The sequence below is a fragment of the Nerophis lumbriciformis genome, linkage group LG10, assembly GCF_033978685.3.
Source record: "Nerophis lumbriciformis linkage group LG10, RoL_Nlum_v2.1, whole genome shotgun sequence".
NCBI classification, from domain to species: Eukaryota; Metazoa; Chordata; class Actinopteri; order Syngnathiformes; family Syngnathidae; genus Nerophis; species Nerophis lumbriciformis.
In genome coordinates, this window is record NC_084557.2 from 44,338,192 (window position 1) to 44,361,013 (window position 22,822).

The following is a 22,822-nucleotide window of genomic DNA, read 5'->3' on the forward strand; positions in this document are numbered from 1 at the left end:
ATTGGGCTGTCTGCACTCTCAAAGTGCATGTTGTTGCCAAATGTATTTCATATGCTGTAAACCTAGTTCATAGTTAGTTTCCTTTAATGCCAAACAAACACATACCAATCGTTGGTTAGAAGGCGATCGCCGAATTTGTCCTCGCTTTCTCCCGTGACGCTGGCCGTCGTGTCGTTTTCGTCGGTTTCGCTTGCATACGGTTCAAACCGATATGGCTCAATAGCTTCAGTTTATTCTTCAATTTCATTTTCGCTACCTGCCTCCACACTACAACCATCCGTTTCAATACATGCGTAATCTGTTGAATCGCTTAAGCCGCTGAAATCCGAGTCTGAATCCGAGCTAATGTCGCTATAGCTTGCTGTTCTATGCGCCATGTTTGTTTGTGTTGGCTTCACTTTGTGACGTCACAGGAAAATGGACGGGTGTATATAACGATGGTTAAAATCAGGCACTTTGAAGCTTTTTTTAGGGATATTGCGTGATGGGTAAAATTTTGAAAAAAAACTTCGAAAAATATAATAAGCCACTGGGAACTGATTTTTAATGGTTTTAACCATCCTGAAATTGTGATAATGTTCCTCTTTAAAGCACACTTTCCCCCACCTCGTTCCTCTGCCATTAATGGAAGGAGGAACGGATGTTTAATAGGCAGGAAAAGGTCAAGGTCTGATACTCGCCTTTGGCGGAGACTGCAGCTGCTTCAAGTTGTTCGCAGGAGTCAAACACAGACTATTATGTCATGTGTGTTACAAAAAGACAAAAAGTATGATCATGCTGATCAATCAATCGTTCATATTTGACACCTTTCTCAGGTCCAATATCAGTGAACTTTGACTTTTCTCTATCCATATCTTGTAGTCTGTTGATCGATGACCACTTAGTCTCCTCTGAATCTCAAAGGTCTTGAGAGCTCTTTAAGTGTTTTCTGCTCCTGAAAATGAATCCGGCAGTCATTTCCCACAATACCGATTACCTTTTGAGTAATGGGTGGATGATAACTAACGTATTTTTTGGACTATATTCTTTAATTTTCTCAAAAATCGACAGTCAATCAATTAATCAATGTTTACTTATATAACCCTAAATCACAAGTGTCTCAAAGGGCTGCACAAGCCACAACGACATCCTCGGTTCGGATCCCACATCAGGGCAAGGAAAAACTCAACCCAATGGGATAATGAAAAACCTTGGAGAGAACCGCAGATGTGGGGATCCCCACCTAGGGCGACCGGTGCAATGGACGTCGAGTGGATCTAAAATAATATAGTGAGAGTCCAGTCCATAGTGGATCTAACATAATAGTGTGAGAGTCCAGTCCATAGTGGATCTAACATAATAGTAAGAGTCCAGTCCATGGTGGATGTAGCATAATAGTGAAAGTCCAGTCCATAGTGTATCTAACATAATAGTGAGAGTCCAGTCCACAGTGGATCTAACATAATAGTGAGAGTCCAGTCCATAGTGGATCTAACATAATAGTGTGAGAGTCCAGTTCATAGTGGATCTAACATAATAGTGTGAGAGTCCAGTCCATAGTGGATCTATTATAACAGTGTGAGAGTCCAGTCCATAGTAGATCTAACATAATAGTGAGAGTCCAGTCCATAGTGGATCTAGCATAATAGTGTGAGAGTCCAGTCCATAGTGGATCTAACATAATAGTGAGAGTCCAGTCCATAGTGGATCTAACATAATAGTGAGAGTCCAGTCCATAGTGGATCTAACATAATAGTGTGAAAGTCCAGTCCATAGTGGATCTAACGTAATAGTGAGAGTCCAGTCCATAGTGGATCTAACATAATAGTGTGAGAGCCCAGTCCATAGTGGATCTAACATAATAGTGTGAGAGCCCAGTCCATAATGGATCTAACATAATAGTGAGAGTCCAGTCCATAGTGGATCTAAAGTAATAGTGAGAGTCCAATCCATAGTGGATCTAACATAATAGTGTGAAAGTCCAGTCTATAGTGGATCTAACATAATAGTGAGAGTCCAGTCCATAGTCGATCTAAAATAATAGTTTGAGAGCCCAGTCCATAGTGGATCTAACATAATAGTGAGAGTCCAGTCCATAGTTGATCTAACATAATAGTGTGAGAGTCCAGTCCATAGTGGATCTAACATAATAGTGTGAGAGTCCAGTCCATAGTGGATCTCACATAATAGTGAGAGTCCAGTCCATAGTGGGACCAGCAGGAGACCATCCCGAGCAGAGACAGGTCAGCAGCGCAGAGATGTTCCCAACCGATGCACAGGCGAGCGGTCCACCACGGGTCCCGACTTTGGACAGCCAGCACTTCATCTGTGGCCACCGAACCTGTGCCCCCCCCCCCCCCCCACCCCCCACCCACCCCGCGCTCCATGAGGAAGAGGGGGCAGAGCCGAAAAGAAAAGAAACGGCAGATCAACTGGTGCGACTTATAACCCGGTGCGCCTAATCATTCTGGTTGTGCTTACCGACCTCAAAGCAGTTTTTATTTGGTACATGGTGCAATGATAAGTGTAACCAGTAGATGGCAGTCACACATAAGAGATATGTGTAGACTGCAATATGACGCCAGAAAACAACACCAACACTTTAAATGTTCCATTGAGAATAAAGAACATTACACACGGCACAAAAAAATCTGTCAAAATGTTTTAGTACGACTTTGAAGCCGCACCGCTTGATGGATTGTCGGCCCGTTGCGGCTACCGTAGTCAGAGATACGAGTATTACTATGGTGTGTGTATGAGGACTCCAAAATGGCACCCATTAGGAGACATATTATCTGGTGTTTTGTTTCACAATATTATGCCAAACCACCTTTTCTTACCTTCTGGTACCTGCTGATGTGTATTTGGGATCTGAATAAGTCCTGAAAATTCGCGCACGTCCGCCACTGTAGTCCGTGCCGATTGCGTAGTCGATAAGCTTCTTCTTGTTATGGGACATTCACCCTCCGCTGTTTTCATTTCTAATAAAAAAAGTAGTGTAAAGTTCTTTCTTATATCTGTCAGTAAACTCGCTATGGAAGCGCTAAAACATACCGGTGTGGTGAGTTTACATTATTCACCCAAGGAACTTTAGTTATTAGAGAGTTCCGGTCGGACGCTTTTTCACAGGAAACATTTCCAGCGTTGTTGTTGCACTAGTGAGCCACGGATGAGAAGATGCTGCTCCGTTATTGATTGAAGTAAAGTCTGAATGTCATTAAAACAGTTAGCGCCATTTTTTGACACTTCTTCCACTCCTGTCCTTGCACGCTACACCGCTACAACAACGATGACGGGGAGAAGACGCTGTCGAAGGTGAGCTACATAAATAAGACCGCCCACAAAACGGCGCATCCTAAAGCGACTGTCAGAAAGCGACTTGAAGTTGATGTGTAAAACATCATCTATGCAACATTTTGAGCAAAGAACCACCATTACATAACATGTGATGGTGATCATGCAAAAAAATCATGATATGACTCCTTTAATGCGCCTTATAATCCGGTGCGCCTTTTGTATGAAAAAAAACACCTGAATAGACCCGCTCATGGGCAGTGCGCTTTACAATCCGGTGCGACCTATGGTCCAGAAAATGCGGTAGTTGTACAAACCCCGTTTCCATATGAGTTGGGAAATTGTGTTCAAAAGCCAGCATCTGTGATGGTATGGGGGTGCATTAGTGCCCAAGGCATGGGTAACCTACACATCTGTGAAGGCACCATTAATGCTGAAAGGTACATACAGGTTTTGGAACAACATATGCTGCCATCTAAGCGCCGTCTTTCTCATGGACGCCCCTGCTTATTTCAGCAAGACAATGCCAAGCCACATTTAGCACGTGTTACAACAGCGTGGCTTCGTAAAAAAAGAGTGCGGGTACTTTCCTGGCCCGCCTGCAGTCCAGACCTGTCTCCCATCGAAAATGTGTGGCGCATTATGAAGCGTAAAATACGACAGCGAGACCCCGGACTGTTGAACGACTGAAGCTCTACATAAAACAAGAATGGGAAAGAATTCCACTCTCAAAGCTTCAACAATTAGTTTCCTCAGTTCACAATTTATTGAGTGTTGTTAAAAGAAAAGGTGATGTAACACAGTGGTGAACATGCCCTTTCCCAACTACTTTGGCACGTGTTGCAGCCATGAAATTCTAAGTTAATTATTATTTGCAAAAAAAAAATTAAAGTTTATGTGTTTGAACATTAAATATCTTGTCATTGTAGTACATTCAACTGAATATGGGTTGAAAATGATTTGCAAATCATTGTATTCCGTTTATATTTACATCTAACACAATTTCTCAAATCATATGGAAACAGGGTTTGTACATAAGTATTCCCAGCCTTTGCTCAATGCTTTGTTGTTTCACCTTTCTCAGCAATTACAGCCTCAAGTCTTTTTTGAATACGATGCTCGGCACACCTATCTTTGGGCACTTTCTCCCATTCTTCTTTTCAGCACCTCTCAAGCTCTATAAGATGTGATTAGAAGCGTTGGTTTTCATCCGGGATGTCTCTGTACATTGCTGTATTCATATTTACTAGGGAAGTCCGATAATGGCTTTTTTGCCGATATCCGATATTGTCCAACTCTTCATTACCGATACCGATATCAACCGATATATACAGTCGTGGAATTAACACATTATTATGCCTAATTTGGACAACCAGGTATGGTGAAAATAAGGTCTTTTTTAAAAATAATAATAAAATAAAATAAATTAAAAACATTTTCTTGAATAAAAAAGAAAGCAAAACAATATAAAAACAGTTACATAGAAACTAGTAATTCATGAAAATTAGTCAAATTAACTGTTAAAGGTTAGTACTATTAGTGGACCAGCAGCACGCACAATCATGTGTGCTTACGGACTGTATCCCTTGCAGACTGTATTGATATATATTGATATATAATGTAGGAACCAGAATATTAAAAACAGAAAGAAACAACCCTTTTGTGTGAATGAGTGTAAATGGGGAAGGGAGGTTTTTTGGGTTGGTGCACTAATTGTAAGTGTATCTTGTGTTTTTTATGTTGATTTAATAAAAAACAAACAAACAAAAAAACAACAACAACAACAACAACAAAAAACTAAAATATATAACTACTTTATATATATTGATATTAATATATATTGATATATAATGTAGGAACCAGAATAATAATAACAGAAAGAAACAACCCTTTTGTGTGAAAGGAGTTTTTTTTTTGTGTTTTTTTTTGGGGGGGTTGGTGCACTAATTGTAAGTGTATCTTGTGTTTTTTATGTTGATTTAATTAAAAAAAAAAAAAAAAAAAAAAACTAAAACGATACCGATAATTAAAAAACAATACCGATAATTTCCGATATTACATTTTAAAGCATTTATTGGCTGATAATATTGGCAGGCCGATGTTAACGCTAATATTTACCTCTCCCAATTCCTGCCGTAGGAAAAAACATTAATAATAATAATAATGCATTTTATTTATAAGGCGCCTTTCTGGGCACTCAAGGACACCATACAAAATCAAAACCATAAAATCAAATTGGATCAAAAAACAAAACAACAACAACAACAAAGATAGAGAAGAAAAGATGGTTACAATGAATAAGCAGTCAGGAATAGGTATGTTTTGAGTCTTGATTTGAAGAGGGATATTGAATCTAAGTTACGAAGGTCTGGTGGCAAATAGTTCCAAAGATGTGGGGCAGAGCGGCTGAAAGCTCGGGCATCCATGGAGGACAGTTTAAATAAAGGGACAGTGAGATGGACGGATGAAGAGGATCTTAGGGAACGTGAGGGCGTGGCGACATGGATCAGGTCAGAGAGATATGATGGAGAGAACAACCCCACATCGTGATGCTGCCACCACCATGCTTCACTGGAGGGATGATATTGCCCTGGTGATAGATTTAGATTTAGATTTAGATTTAGATTTAGATTTATTGGTCCCCTTGGGGAAATTCATTGTCACTGCCGTACATTTAAACAATAGACATTACACATCACAAAAAAATAACAAAAAGACATCTAACATGACCAACACACATTTACAGGCTTGTCAGGCAGGTCGGTTAAGGGCGGCTATAGCTGCAGGGATAAGGCTTTTCCTGAGGCGGGCCCTCCGGAATGTGATAGTTCTGTACCTGCGCCCTGATGGTAGTGGGATGATGTATTGGTGTAGTGGGTGAGTGATATCCTGGACTATTGTTTTTGCCAGTCGGGTGATGGACCTGTGGTTTGAGTCTGAAATGTTGGGTGTGGGTAGGCCGATGATTTTAGCTGCTATGTTTGTAATGCGTGTGAGTTTGGTCCGGTTGGTTACAGAAAGCATGGTGAACAAACATGTGGAACAGTACATAAGGATGGGTTGAACAATGCTTTGGTAAAGAAATAACAGGAGATGAGGTGCAACGTATAGTCCTTTAAGTTTTTGGATGGCTGACAGTCTTTGTTGACTTCTTTTTTGAATGTCCGTGGTGTGCTGATCAAAGGTGAGTTTATTGTCCAAGGTTACGCCCAGGTATTTAAAAGTGTCAACTGTTTGTGTGTTTATGATGATGGGGTTCTGAGGTGAGGGGGGGTTGAACCATATTTCTTTTGTTTTATTGACATGGATTTCCAGATAACTGGCTGTGCATGGCTCTGTGAAATGTTTGACTGTGTTTTGATAGTCCAGGATGGATTGACTGTTGGAGAGGAGTGCGAGAATGGCTGTGTCATCTGAGTATTTTAAGTATGTTTTGGTGGGTGAGATGCTACGGCAGTCATTGGTGTAGAGCAGGGGTCGGCAACCTTTACCAGTCAAAGAGCCATTTTGACCAGTTTCACAAATTAAAGAAAACAATGGGAGCCACAAAATTATTTTGAAATTTAAAATGAAATAACACTGCATACAAAGTTTTTTTTCTTGCTTTGTGCTATGTATAAAGCAAAAGTCTCAGACACGCGGCCCACACCTAAACATGAAAATTGAATGTTAGTGCCAGCAAGGCATACTTAGTCATCAACCACACAGGTTACACTGACGGTGGCTGTCTAAAAAACTTTAACACTCTTACTAATAATGCGCCACACTGTGAACCCACATCAAACAAGAATGGCAAACACATTTCGGGAGAACATCCGCACCGTAACACAACATAAACACAACAGAACAAATACCCAGAATCCCATGCAGCCCTAACTCTTCACCTCAACCGACGCACAGAGGGGGGGTTGATGTATGAGGGAGCAGGGTTGGGGTGGGGGCGGGGTTTGGTGGTAGCAGGGGTGTATAATGTAGCCCGGAAGAGTCAGGGCTGCATGGGATTCTGGGTATTTGTTCTGTTGTGTTTATGTTGTGTTAAGGGGCAGATGTTCTCCCGGAATGTGTTTGTCATTTTTGTTTGGTTTTGGTTCAAAGTGTGGCACATTATTAGTAAGAGTGTTAAAGATGTTTTAAATGGCCACCGTCAGTGTAACCTGTGTGGCTGTTGACCAAGTATGCCTTGCTGTCATTTACGTGTGCAAGCAGAAGATGCATATAACAAGAGGCTGGGTTGGCACGCTGTTTATACAGATTGTAGAGGGCGCTAAATGCTGTGCCATCATGGCACGCCCTTATTATTAATGTAAGGGTGAAAATCGGAGAATATTAATCCCGGGAGTTTTCTGCAAGAGGCACTGAAATCCGGAAGACTCCCGGGAAAATCGGGTGTGGGGGGGTCGGCAAGTATGTGGCTGAGCCGCATCAGACTGATCAAAGAGCTGCATGCGGCTCCGGAGCCGCGTGTTGCCGACCCCTGGTGTAGAGTGTTTACAGGAAAGGGCTCAACACACATCCCTGTGGGACCCCGGTGTTGATGGTAAGCATCGGGGATGTGTTTGAGCCCACCCTTACTGCTTGCAGTCGGTCGGTGAGGAAGTTGTGGGTGAGGTGGATCAGCTGAGGGGGCATGTTGAGCTGGTGTAGTTTCCGGATGAGTAGATGCTTCTGTAGGGAGTTGAAGGCGGAGCTGAAGTCCACGAAGAGGATCCTGGCAAAGTTGCTTGGGGAGTCCAGATGCTGGAGGAGGAGATGCAGATGATGAGTGGTGCTTGGTTCCCTCCAAACATGACGCCTGGCATTCACGCCAAAGAGTTCAAGCTTTGTTTAATCAGACCAGAGAATTTAAGCGTGTTGTCAATAGAATTTTGAGAACCAAACTGAATTGATTCCCTTCTGGAATAAGGCTGGAAGATGACAAAATGTGGAAAAAGTGAAGCGCTGTGAATACTTTCCGGATGCACTGTATGTTTACTGTCAGGTTTGTCACTGACAGTTTAGTTATGTTTTGAGTTTTTCCTCTGTTTGTCTTTATTTCCTGTCGGCGCTCTTATTTTGGTTATTTCCTACTTGTCTCCCTGAGTGCTGTGTCCCCTCAGCTGTGGCTGATTGGCACCTGGCCACACCTGGTGTCAATCAGCCAGCTGCTATTTAAACCTGCCTTCTCCTCCAGTCATTGCTGGATTATTGTCATTCCTACTTGTCGATGCCAGTGTAGCTGTAAGCGGTAGCGGTAAGCTATTTATTGTAGATGTTTGTAGCTTGCTGTCTTTTTGTTCCTCATCTTCCAGATCCTGTTTTCCTGGCATCCTGTTTCCTGTTCCTAGTTCTTGGTTTGTGTTTTTTCCTTTATTTTATGAACATTAAATCATGGATTCCCGCACAATGCCTTCCGCCTTCTCTGCATCTTGGGGTTCGTCACCTACAATTTCTGACATAATAATCCAGCCAAATTCGAACCTCGCAGAGATGTCCATGGCGGAGAGGCTTAACAAGGCTTTGGAATTAATGGCTAAATTAAAGAAAAGTTCGGCCTCATTCCAAGCCCTCTCCCACCCACCCCTGTCGTCTGTGGGCCTATCTGGTGACATCTGGTATCCGTCCCCTGAGGGGGGGGCTATGAGTAGCTGTGCAGCTGGGGAGGCACAGCTACTTCCCACCCCAGTGGGTCTGCAACAGATGCCACCATGCACTCGGGTGGGCCAGCCGACGCCGCCACCATGCACTCCGGTGGGCCAGCAGACGTCGCCACCATGCACTCCGGTGGGCCGGCAGACGCCACCATGCACTCCGGTGGGCCGGCAGACGCCACCATGCACTCCGGTGGGCCGGCAGACGCCACCATGCACTCCGGTGGGCCGGCAGACGCCACCATGCACTCCGGTGGGTCTACAATCCACGGCACCACCATGCACTCCGGTGGGTCTATAATCCACGGCATCACCATGCACTCCGGTGGGTCTACAATCCACGGTACCACCATGCACTCCGGTGGGTCTACAATCCACGGCACCACCATCCTCTCCGGTGGGCCAGCAGAGGGCGCCACCACCATCCTCTCCGGTGGGCCAGCAGAGGGCGCCACCACCATCCTCTCCCGTGGGCCAGCAGAGGGCGCCACCACCATCGTCTCCGGTGGGCCAGCAGAGGGCGCCACCACCATCGTCTCCGGTGGGCCAGCAGAGGGCGCCACCATCGTCACCGGTGGGTCCTCCCAGGCCAGCGGTCGAGCCGCCTCGCCAATTGCGGCGGCGTTCAACTCGCCGTCGCCACCTAACTCTTCCTCGCTGGTTGCGGGGACACTTGGCCTGGTGGCCCACTTCCTTGTCCTCCTTCCACCCTCCCGTGACTTTGGACTGTTTTTTTTGGGGGGGGGGGGGGTTCCTAGAACGTCTGGTATCCGTTGTGAGAAGGGGGGCTACTGTCAGGTTTGTCACTGACAGTTTAGTTATATTTTGAGTTTTTCCTCTGTTTGTATTTATTTTCTGTCGGCGCTCTTATTTTGGTTATTTCCTACTTGTCTCCCTGAGTGCTGTGTCGCCTCAGCTGTGGCTGATTGGCACCTGGCCACACCTGGTGTCAATCAGCCAGCTGCTATTTAAACCTGCCTTCTCCTCCAGTCATTGCTGGATTATTGTCATTCCTACTTGTCGATGCCAGTGTAGCTGTAAGCGGTAGCGGTAAGCTATTTATTGTAGATGTTTGTAGCTTGCTGTCTTTTTGTTCCTCGTCTTCCAGTTCCTGTTTTCCTGGCATCCTGTTTCCTGTTCCTGGTTCCTGGTTTGTGTTTTTTCCTTTTATTTTATGAACATTAAATCATGGATTCCCGCACAATGCCTTCCGCCTTCTCTCCATCTTGGGGTTCGTCACCTACAATTCCTGACATTTACTTTCTTATATTAAGAAAAGTTATAGGTTTAATGTATGAAGTTTTTTTTTTTTTTTTTTTTTTTTTTACCTTGACATGACAGAGTCAGGTCTACGAGGGCGTCCTTAGGAAGTACAGCCGACAGTCGACACGCCACAGTAGTCAGGTGACTCTTCTGAGGAACACTGCAGATGACAGTTGAAACATGTCACAGAAGGGAAAAAAAACCCAACATCCATCTTTTATACCCACAAGGTGTCGGAATATAAGAAACTGAACTGACACACCAAAAATCTTGTCTTTTCAGAGTGGACACCAACCTGCCATGGCAGCACGCACCATGACTCGTGTTCCCGTCTGCACGGACACGCAAAGTTAGGCACTTTGAGGGAGCCCTGCACTTTATCAGGGCCCGGAAGTTTCCCCACTTTTGCCTCTGATGGAGTGCGGATACATGTCTTACTGCCCTGATCCTTTAATCAAAGCTCACATCCATCTTATTAACGCCAGCTTATCTCCTAACACCTAGTTTTGTCCTTTCATCTCACATTTTTGGTTCCTCACCCACCGTGATGTTATATCGAGACAAAGCGTGTGTGTGTGTGTGTGTGTGTGTGTGTGTGTGTGTGTGTGTGTGTGTGTGTGTGTGTGTGTGTGTGTGTGTGTTCTTATATTTCTACCCTTCTTGAGACATCAACAAGGAAAAGTAACTTCCATATGTATGTGTCTGTTTTAAAAGTGCTCCCCATCTGGTCAACATATGAAATAACAAGTGTGTGTAAACGTTTTAAATGCACCCCTTGGTCACAATTTATAAAAAAAATAATAAAAATAAATACATATGTATATAGAGACATACTGTAATAACTTGAAGTAAATAATGAAGGTTAAAATCCAATTAGAAAAAAAAAATCTAAAATGTTTTTTTTACTAAAAGCAGTCTTTCTCACAATGTGTCGACTTTTTTTCTTATAACATTGGGAACAATTTCTCATATTCTTTCTGTTTCTGTAATATTGCAATATTTTCTCGTAAAATCGTTACTTTTTTATGTAAAATTATTACTTTATGTAAAATTACTTTTTAATGCAAAATGGCGACATTTGTAATGTAAAATTCTGACTTATCACAATATTGCTATTTTTTTTGTTGTTCTTGTAAAATAGCGACATTTTCTGAGTGAAATAATGACTTCTGTCATAATTTTGTCAAGTAAATTTCAGATTATTATTATAATATTGCCAAAATTTTGAAATGTTCTTATACAATTGTGACTTTTGTCGAGTAAAATTACAACTCTTTTCATAAAATTGCCAAAAGTTGAAGCTTTTCTTGTAAAATTGAGACTGTTATTAAGTAAAATTCCAACTTTTATCATAATATTGCACAAATGTTCAGTTTTTCTTGTAAAATTTTGACTTGCGTTGAGTAAAATTACGACTTTTATTATAATACTGCCAAAATTCTAAATTTTTCTTGTGAAATTGTGACCTTTTTCTTGTGAAATTCCAACTCATTTTTTACAACAAGTTTTTTTATACAGTAGGTGCATAGTATGTATATATTATTAATGTTGTAAATACAAATCTTCATATATCTAGAAAAGGTGGTCCTAAAGAGGTAGGCCTTATTAAGAGGTCTCAAGAAGGTAACAAATACAAGAATGCGTGTGTGTGTGTGTGTGTGTGTGTGTGTGTGTGTGTGTGTGTGTGTGTGTGTGTGTGTGCGAGTGTGTGTGTGTGTGTGTGTGTGTGTGTGTTATAAAATTGGGAACAATTTCTCATATTCTTTCTTTTTCTGTAATATTGCAATATTTTCTCGTGAAATTATTACTTTTCCATGTAAAATTATTACTTTTTAATGCAAAATGGTGACATTTGTCATGCAAAATTCTGACCTTTATCACAATATTGCCAATTTGTTTGTTGTTCTTGTAAAATAGTGACATTTTTTGAGTAAAATTATGATTATTATTATAACATTGCCAAAATGTTAAAGTTTTCTTATAAAATTGTGACTTTTGTCAAGTAAAATTACGACTCTTTTCATGAAATTACCAAAAGTTTAAGCTTTATCTTGTAAAAATGCGACTGTTATTGTGTAAAATTCCAACTTTTATCATAATATTGCACAAATGTTCAGTTTTTCTTGTAAAATTTTGACTTGCGTTGAGTAAAATCACGACTTTTGTTGTAATACTGCCAAAATTCTAAATTTTTCTTGTGAAATTGTGACTTTTTTCTTGTGAAATTCCAACTCATTTTTCACAACAAACTTTTTTATATTTGCATAGTATGTATATATTATTAATGTTGTAAATACAAATCTGTATATATCTAGAAAGGGTGGTCCTAAGGAGGTAGTCAAGAAGGTCACAAATACAAGAATGTGAGTGTGTGTGTGTGTGTGTGTGTGTGTGTGTGTGTGTGTGTGTGTGTGTGTGTGTGTGTGTTACAAAATTGGGAACAATTTCTCATATTCTTTCTGTTTCTGTAATATTGCAATATTTTCTCGTGAAATTATTACTTTTCCATGTAAAATTATTATTTTTTATGCAAAATGATGACATTTGTCATGCAAAATTCTGACCTTTATCACAATATTGCCAATTTGTTTGTTGTTCTTGTAAAATTGTGACATTTTTTGAGTAAAATTATGATTATTTTTTATAACATTGCCAAAATGTTAAAGTTTTCTTATAAAATTATGACTTTTGTCGAGTAAAATTACGACTATTTTCATAAAATTGCCAAAAGTTTAAGCTTTTCTTAAAAAATTGCAACTGTTATTGAGTAAAATTATAACTTTTATCATAACATTGCACAGACGTTCAGTTTTTCTAGACGTGCGTTGAGTAAAACTACGACTTTTATTATAATACTGCCAAAATTGTGAAATTGTGACCTTTTTCTTGTGAAATTCCAACTCATTTTTCACAACAAGCTTTTTTATATGTGCATAGTATGTATATATTATTAATGTTGTAAATACAAATCTTTATAAATGAAGAAAGGGTGGTCCTAAAGAGGTAGGCCTTATTAAGAGGTCTCAAGAAGATGACAAATACAATAATGTGTGTTTCTGTGTGTGCGCGTGTGTGTGTTCTTGTATGTCTATCCTTCTTGAGACATCAAGAAGGAAAAGTATCTTCCATATGAGGAGGTGTGAACAAGTGATGACATAAATCATGGTCCCAATAACATTGCATCTAATAGAGAATGTCTCATTTGCACCCCTGCTGGTGAAATCTATCAAAATGAGGGTGGTCCCAAAAAGGAGGGATTTTTCAAATGGACTGTGTGTCGCTTTTAAAAGTGCTCACCCTCTGGTCAACATATGAAATAACAAGTGTATTTAAAAAAAATTAAATGCACCCCCTCTGGTCACAATTTAGTAAAAAAAAATCAATCAATATGTATATAGAGACATACTGTAATAACTTAAAGTAAATAATGAAGATTAAAAACCAATTACAAACAAAAAATAAAAATAAAATGTTTTACTTAAAGCAGTCTTTTTCTCACAATGTGTCGACTCTGTAATATTGCAATATTTTCTCGTGAAATTATTACTTTTCCATGTAAAATTATTATTTTTTGATGCAAAATGGTGACATTTGTCATGCAAAATTCTGACCTTTATCACAATATTGCCAATTTGTTTGTTGTTCTTGTAAAATAGTGACATTTTTTGAGTAAAATTATGATTATTTTTATAACATTGCCAAAATGTTAAAGTTTTCTTATAAAATTGTGTCTTTTGTCAAGTAAAATTATGACTCTTTTCATGAAATTGCCAAAAGTTTAAGCTTTTCTTGTAAAGTTGCAACTGTTATTGAGTAAAATTCCAACTTTTATCATAATATTGCACAAATGTTCAGTTTTTCTTATAAAAATTTGACTTGCGTTGAGTAAAATTACGACTCTTATTATAACTCTGCCAAAATTCTAAATTTTTCTTGTGAAATTGTGACCTTTTTCTTGTGAAATTCCAACTAATTTTTCACAACAAGCTTTTGTATATGTGCATAGTATGTATATATTATTAATGTTGTAAATACAAATCTTCATATATCTAGAAAGGGTGGTCCTAAAGAGGTAGTCAAGAAGGTCACAAATACAAGAATGTGTGTGTGTGTGTGTGTGTGTGTGTGTGTGTGTGTATGTGTGTGTGTGTGTGTGTGTGTGTGTGTGTGTGTGTGTGTGTGTGTGTGTGTGTGTGTAACAAAATTGGAACAATTTCTCATATTCTTTCTGTTTCTGTAATATTGCAATATTTTCTCGTGAAATTATTACTTTTCCATGTAAAATTATAATTTTTTTATGCAAAATGGCGACATTTGTCATGTAAAATTATGACTTTTATCACAATATTGCCAATTTTTTTGTTGTTCTTGCAAAATAGTGACATTTTTTGAGTAAAATTATGATTATTATTATAACATTGCCAAAATGTTAAAGTTTTCTTATAAAATTGTGACTTTTGTCGAGTAAAATTACGACTCTTTTCATGAAATTGCCAAAAGTTTAAGTTTTATCTTGTAAAAATGAGACTGTTATTGAGTAAAATTCCAACTTTTATCATAATATTGCACAAATGTTCAGTTTTTCTTGTAAAATTTTGACTTGCGTTGAGTAAAATTACGACTCTTATTATAACACTGCCAAAATTCTAAATTTTTCTTGTGAAATTGTGACCTTTTTCTTGTGAAATTCCAACTAATTTTTCACAACAAGCTTTTGTATATGTGCATAGTATGTATATATTATTAATGTTGTAAATACAAATCTTCATATATCTAGAAAGGGTGGTCCTAAAGAGGTCGGCCTTATTAGCAGGTCTCAAGAAGATAACAAATACAATAATGTGTGTGTGTGTGTGTGCATGTGTGTGTGTGTGTGTGTGTGTGTGTGTGTCTGTGACAGTTGCCTAACAAAGTATCAATCTGGGCTAAGATATTCAAGGTGGCGCTTTTCTCCGTGACAGCGCCAGGGGGCCCACCAGGCACTAAATGGCTGCTGCTAACAAACACTCTTCATTTACATTTGCCTCAGTTTGCGTGTTATTAATTCTCCTCTCTCACCTTCTTCCACGCTCCATCTTTTTGTCTCACTGTAAACGATGGGGCTTTTGGTTTTTGATTGACAGGCGAGCCATGACTCCCCCCCCCCCTCCCCCCGCCCCCATGCCCGCTACATCTCACTCTCTCCTTTCCCTCAGCTTCCCTCTGCTCTGATTCTGCCCGTCAGCATTACATGGCCTGATGAGGAGAGAGAGGAGAGGATGAGGAGTTGATGAGGAGAGGAGTCTAAAACGCCTCCGTAGCGGCTCAACTTATGCACCTTTTTTTTTTCATATATATTCTGAGTTGTAATAAGCTCCTGTGCAGAAGCGCGGCCACACTGCTGACACCAGAAATGATGACTCTTCCATTTCTTACTTTTCCCCAAGCCTGATGGTAACTGACAATGTTTGCCCACACATGGAACTATTGCTGACATGGTCTGTGGTGAAGTTATGATCTCAGTCATGCATTGTCCATACCACCGCTTCTCAACTATTCTCACCAAGTAACACCTCAGAAAACACCAACATTACAATACAGTAGTGTAGTAGACCTAAGTAGTCATTAAGTACCACCATAATGACAACATTAAAATACAGTAGTGTAGTAGACCGAAGTATTCATCAAGTACCACCATATGACAACATTAAAATACAGTAGCGTAGCATACCTAAGTATTCATTAAGTACCACCATAATGACCAACATTAAAATACAGTAGTGTAGTAGACCTAAGTATTCATTAAGTACCACCATATGACAACATTAAAATACAGTAGCGTAGCAGACCTAAGTATTCATTAAGTACCACCATAATGACAACATTAAATACAGTAGTGTAGTAGACCTAAGTATTCATCAAGTACCACCATAATGACAACATTAAAATTCAGTAGTGTAGTAGACCTAAGTATTCATTAAGTACCACCATAATGACAACATTAAATACAGTAGTATAGTAGACCTAAGTATTCATTAAGTGCCACCATAATGACAACATTAAAATACAGTAGTGTAGTAGACCTAAGTATTCATTAAGTGCAACCATAATGACAACATTAAAAACAGTAGAGTAGTAGACCTAAGTATTCATTAAGTACCACCATAATGACAACATTAAAATACAGTAGTGTAGTAGACCTAAGTATTCATCAAGGACCCCCATAATGGCCAACATTAAAATACAGTAGCGTAGTGGGCCCAAATATCCATTAAAATAGAGGCAGAGGGCTTGTTTAACAGTATCGCTGTTTTTTTAATATAGGAAAATAAAACCAAATATCACTTAATTAAATTATTATTTGCCATACCACTACCAACAACTCTGCAGCATCGCGTGGACATCGGGGGCGGAACCTCTGGATTGGCAGACCGGGGTGGTGGTTCCTCTCTTTAAGAAGGGGAACCGGAGGGTGTGTTCTAACTATCGTGGGATCACACTCCTCAGCCTTCCCGGTAAGGTCTATTCAGGTGTACTGGAGAGGAGGCTACGCCGGATAGTCGAACCTCGGATTCAGGAGGAAGAGTGTGGTTTTCGTCCTGGTCGTGGAACTGTGGACCAGCTCTATACTCTCGGCAGGGTCCTTGAGGGTGCATGGGAGTTTGCCCAACCAGTCTACATGAGTTTTGTGGACTTGGAGAAGGCATTCGACCGTGTCCCTCGGGAAGTCCTGTGGGGAGTGCTCAGAGAGTATGGGGTATCGGACTGTCTGATTTTGGCGGTCCGCTCCCTGTATGATCAGTGTCAGAGCTTGGTCCGCATTGCCGGCAGTAAGTCGGACACGTTTCCAGTGAGGGTTGGACTCCGCCAAGGCTGCCCTTTGTCACTGATTCTGTTCATAACTTTTATGGACAGAATTTCTAGGCGTAGTCAAGGCGTTGAGGCTGCAGGATTAGGTCTCTGCTTTTTGCAGATGATGTGGTCCTGATGGCTTCATCTGGCCAGGATCTTCAGCTCTCGCTGGATCGGTTCGCAGCCGAGTGTGAAGCGACTGGGATGAGAATCAGCACCTCCAAGTCCGAGTCCATGGTTCTCGCCCGGAAAAGGGTGGAATGCCATCTTCGGGTTGGGGAGGAGACCCTGCCCCAAGTGGATGAGTTCAAGTACCTCGGAGTCTTGTTCACGAGTGAGGGAAGAGTGGATGGTGAGATCGACAGGCGGATCGGTGCGGCATCTTCGGTAATGCGGACGCTGTATCGATCCGTTGTGGTGAAGAAGGAGCTGAGCTGGAAGGCAAAGCTCTCAATTTACCGGTCGATCTACGTTCCCATCCTCACCTATGGTCATGAGCTTTGGGTTATGACCGAAAGGACAAGATCACGGGTACAAGCGGCCGAAATGAGTTTCCTCCGCCGGGTGGCAGGGCTCTCCCTTAGAGATAGGGTGAGAAGCTCTGCCATCCGGGGGGAGCTCAAAGTAAAGCCGCTGCTCCTCCACATCGAGAGGAGCCAGATGAGGTGGTTCGGGCATCTGGTCAGGATTCCACCCGATCGCCTCCCTCGGAAGGTGTTTAGGGCACGTCCGACCGGTAGGAGGCCACGGGGAAGACCCAGGACACGTTGGGAAGACTATGTCTCCCGGCTGGCCTGGGAACGCCTCGGGATCCCCCGGGAGGAGCTGGACGAAGTGGCTAGGGAGAGGGAAGTCTGGGCTTCCCTGCTTAGGCTGCTGCCCCCGCGACCCGACCTCGGATAAGCGGAAGAAGATGGATGGATGGACTATCAGCTGTTCTTACAGGCAGACCTGCCAAGTCTACAGCACCTGGTTGTAGTTACTCAAGTTACTGTTGATTAAATGGAGCTAAGCTACAGGGGAAGTTATCCCCGGAGAATTGTAGCAAGCTACACGGAAAATCAAAGCTACATATACACACCCATCCATCCATCCATCCATTTTCTACCGCTTATTCCCTTTGGGGTCGCGGGGGGCACTGGAGCCTATCTCAGCTACAATCGGGCGGAAGGCAGGGTACACCCTGGACAAGTCGCCACCTCATCGCAGGGCCAACACAGATAGACAGACAACATTCACACTCACATCCACACACTAGGGCCAATTTAGTGTTGCCAATCAACTTATCCCCAGGTGATATTATATACACACAAAGACATATATATATATATATATATATATATATATATATATATATATATATATATATATATATATATATTAGAGATGCGCGTTTTGCGGACACAACCGCGGAGTCCGCGGATAAACCGCGGGTCGGGCGGGTAAAAAAAGATTTTAAATAGATGCGGGCGGTTGACGGTTGAACCAATTCGGAAATATATATCCATAGTTAAATGTTGTTACCCACATACGAAAAACGAGCAGCACTCTTTGAAACAGTCAATTATTCATCAGGCACTGCAGCACAACACAACACAACAGAAGAAGAAGAAAAAAAGAAAAAGATGGCACCGTGTCCCAGCAACAAGTGGCGCAAGTGAGAGCTCCTTCAGCGCAGCAGGGCGCATTTTAGAGGCCAGGCGCTCTCGCATGAATCCAGGCACTGTTTTATTCCTGCATATGCTAACAAAAAAAAAGTAAGTAGACATACGGTTGGATATGTTAAACGAATTAGTCTACGTTACCTATAGGCTATACCAAATAAGCCCATGTCCAACCTATATTGAGTTCGGTCAGCTAAATAATTTTGATGGTTACGTGTTGTTTGGGCGCACTACAATGCAAAGGAATTAAGGCAATTGCGTCGTTTATTGTGTTTTTTTTCTATTCGAGATATACTACTGTGTGTTAATTATTTGGCCTCGCTTTCAAGTGAAGCGCATCTCCGATTGGCGACAATGTAAGGATATTTAGCCTGCTTTGTTTGTCGTGACCGTCTATTTTCATTATAATTCAAGTTTGATGATAAAGTGCAGTCTGATGGGTTTGATTTCCCCCCTTCAGCTATTTGCCTTGGCCAATAAGTTGCAGGTAATTTGTTATTATTATTATTTTATTTATTTTTGTTTAAATAGGGATGACATACATATGTTATTGTATAATTTAAGTTTGTGCGCGTGATTGACAGCCTAAGGCTTATGAGGCAAATTTTTTATTTATTTTTTTTATTTCAACTTAAAAACGTATGAGCCTATGCCTACAACATAGGCTATGTGTTTATCTTTATTTTCCTGCCTGTCGTTGACAATGGAGATTGTCTGATATTTTGTCATGGCTGCAGATCAATCAATAAAGGTTCATCGTTGTCGCAAAATTGTTCACTGTTTCACTGTGCACCCCGCCCTCGTCCCTATTTGAGCATTATAACGTTAACAAGTTAATATTCATTGAAATAAATTCAGAATTTTTTTTTTACCTAACGAAAATATAGGCCTAGTCTTTCTAAAACATTTTTTTAACTTCTTAAAAGCCTCGCTCTGCTTGCTGCAACTGCGCACACAAAGTGTGAGGATGGAACGCACTCCTGATCTGAGGGCATTGGCAACAATAGTCAACACTTTCTTAATGGAAATGACAATAATATTATAATAATGATAAATAATATTATCACGCATTAATATCTCTTAGCCACTAATGCGTGGCCAAGAGATATTAATGCGTGGCACACATTGAATGTCTCTGCTCCATTGGATCAGTCTCCTTTCTTTAACAGGCAAAAGCTTTCTAACCTCACTAATGCCTTGCATCGTCTATATTAGATATATAACAACTGGCGGATGGCGGGCGGGTGTGGTTTTGATAAAATGTTGGTTCGGGTGGATGGCGGATGGTTGACGACTTTTGTGATACGGTTGCGGATGAAATATTTGCCTATCCGCGCATCTCTAATATATATATATATATATATATATATATATATATATATATATATATATATATATATATATATATATATACACTAAGTACATAAAAAAAAAAAAAAAATATATATATATATATATACATAAAAAAAAATTATATATATATATACATATATATATATATATATGCTGTCATCTAGCAAAGCTGAATTTGACCAAGCAACCCCCCCGTACCAAAAAGCCCTTGATGAAAGCGGATACAATTTCACCCTCACCTATGAACCCACGCCAGGAAACCAACCAAAAAAGAACAGAAAACGAAACAACATCATCTGGTACAACCCCCCATACAGCAAAAACGTCTCAACTAACATTGGCCACAAATTCCTCACTCTGATTGACAAACACTTTCCCAAAGGCAACACCCTAAGAAAAGTATTCAACAAGACCAACATTAAATTGAGCTACAGCTGTATGAACAATATACGACAAATTATCTCAAACCACAACAAAACAATTGCAAATGAGCCGTCGGCCCCCGGACAGAGCGACCCCAAAACCAACAAAGGCTGCAACTGCCGCAAGAAACCTGATTGCCCTCTCAACAGGGGGTGCTTACAAACATCAGTTGTTTACCAATCTAAGGTAACACGCAAGGACATTAACACATCCGACACATATGTAGGATTAACCGAGGGAGAGTTTAAAACCAGATGGAACAATCACAAGGCTTCTTTCAGGAACCAAAACCTGCGGAATACCACAGAACTCAGCAAACACATTTGGGACCTCAAAGACAATAATGTTGAATATTCAATAACATGGCAAATTCTTGCATCCAGCACACCTTACAATAGTGGTAATAAAAGATGCAACCTATGCTTGAAAGAGAAACTGTTTATTATATACCGTCCAGACCTGTCATCCCTCAACAAGCGCAGCGAAACTGTATCAGCGTGCCGCCACAGACGGAAACACCTCCTAGGTAACACATGAGCCAATCACCACGCCCCTACGCCAGCCTGTACCCACCCACTCTGTGCCCTATACAAACCATGGTATGTGAATGCTCCCATTAAAATCTCCTGATGATTGAGGGAACCCCCTCATGAAACAGGCCTGTAGAGATGAAGTAGTCTTGTGATTTTTTTTTTTTTTCCCACACATACATATATATATATATATATATATATATATATATATATATATATATATATATATATATATATATATATATATATACATTTACAGACCCCATTCAACAGCATTTCCTTCTATGGGCCCACATGCATAATATCAATGTTCATGTAACTGAGAGTGTGTAAATAGACCCAATACGGGTCCATTACTATTATCTATCTGTCATTTAGCTGGGCACACACTACAACTACCTCTCGGGGTACCCACACCCCACTCTATGTATTTTTTTTGTGAGTTGTCAAAAGTTAATGACAAATCTTCTATGATATTTATGTAAAATACACAATGGACATTATAGTTTTGTAATATTTATTTTGTGTTTATATTTTTAGTCTTACAAACCTAAATGAAGGAAGAAGTGTACGAACCCCGTTTCCATATAATTTGGGAAATTGTGTTAGATGTAAATATAAACGGAATACAATGATGTGCAAATCCTTTTCAACCCATATTCAATTGAATATGCTACAAAGACAACATATTTGATGTTCAAATTCATAAACTTATTTTTTTTTTTGCAAATAATAATTAACTTAGAATTTCATGGCTGCAACATGTGCCAAAGTAGTTGGAAAAGGGCATGTTCACCACTGTGTTATATGGCCTTTCCTTTTAACAACACTCAGTAAACATTTGGGAACTGAGGAGACACATTTTTTAAGCTTCTCAGGTGGAATTATTTCCCATTCTTGCTTGATGTACAGCTTAAGTTGTTCAACAGTCCGGGGGTCTCCGTTGTGCTATTTTAGGCTTCATAATGCGCCACACATTTTCAATGGGGGACAGGCCTGGGCTACAGGCAGGCCAGTCTAGTACCCACACTATTTTACTATGAAGCCACGTTGATGTAACATGTGGCTTGGCATTGTCTTGCTGAAATAAGCAGGGGCGTCCATGGTAACGTTGCTTGGATGGCAACATATGTTGCTCCAAAACCTGTTTGTACCTTTCAGCATTAATGGTGCCTTCACAGATGTGTAAGTCACCAATGTCTTTGCACTAATACACCCCCATACCATCACAGATGCCGGCTTTTCAACCTTGCCGATAACAATCTGGAAGGTTCTTTTCCTCTTTGGTCCGGAGGACACGACGTCCACAGTTTCCAAATACAATTTGAAATGTGGACTCGTCAGACCACAGAACACTTTTCCACTTTGTATCAGTCCATCTTAGATGAGCTCAGGCCCAGCGAAGCCGATGGCGTTTCTGGGTGTTGTTGATAAACGGTTTTCGCCTTGTATAGGAGAGTTTTAACTTGCACTTACAGATGTAGCGACCAACTGTAGTTACTGACAGTAGGTTTCTGAAGTGTTCCTGAGCCCATGTGGTGATATCCTTTACACACTGATGTCGCTTGTTGATGCGGTACAGCCTGAGGGATCGAAGGTCACAGGCTTAGCTGCTTACGTGCAGTGATTTCTCCAGATTCTCTGAACCCTTTGATGATATTACGGACAGTAGATGGTGAAATCCCTAAATTCCTTGCAATAGCTGGTTGAGAAAGATTTTTCTTAAACCGTTCAACAATTTGCTCACGCATTTGTTGACAAAATGGTGACCCTCGCCCCGTCCTTGTTTGTGAATGACTGAGCATTTCATGGAATCTACTTTTATACCCAATCATGGCACCCACCTGTTCCCAAT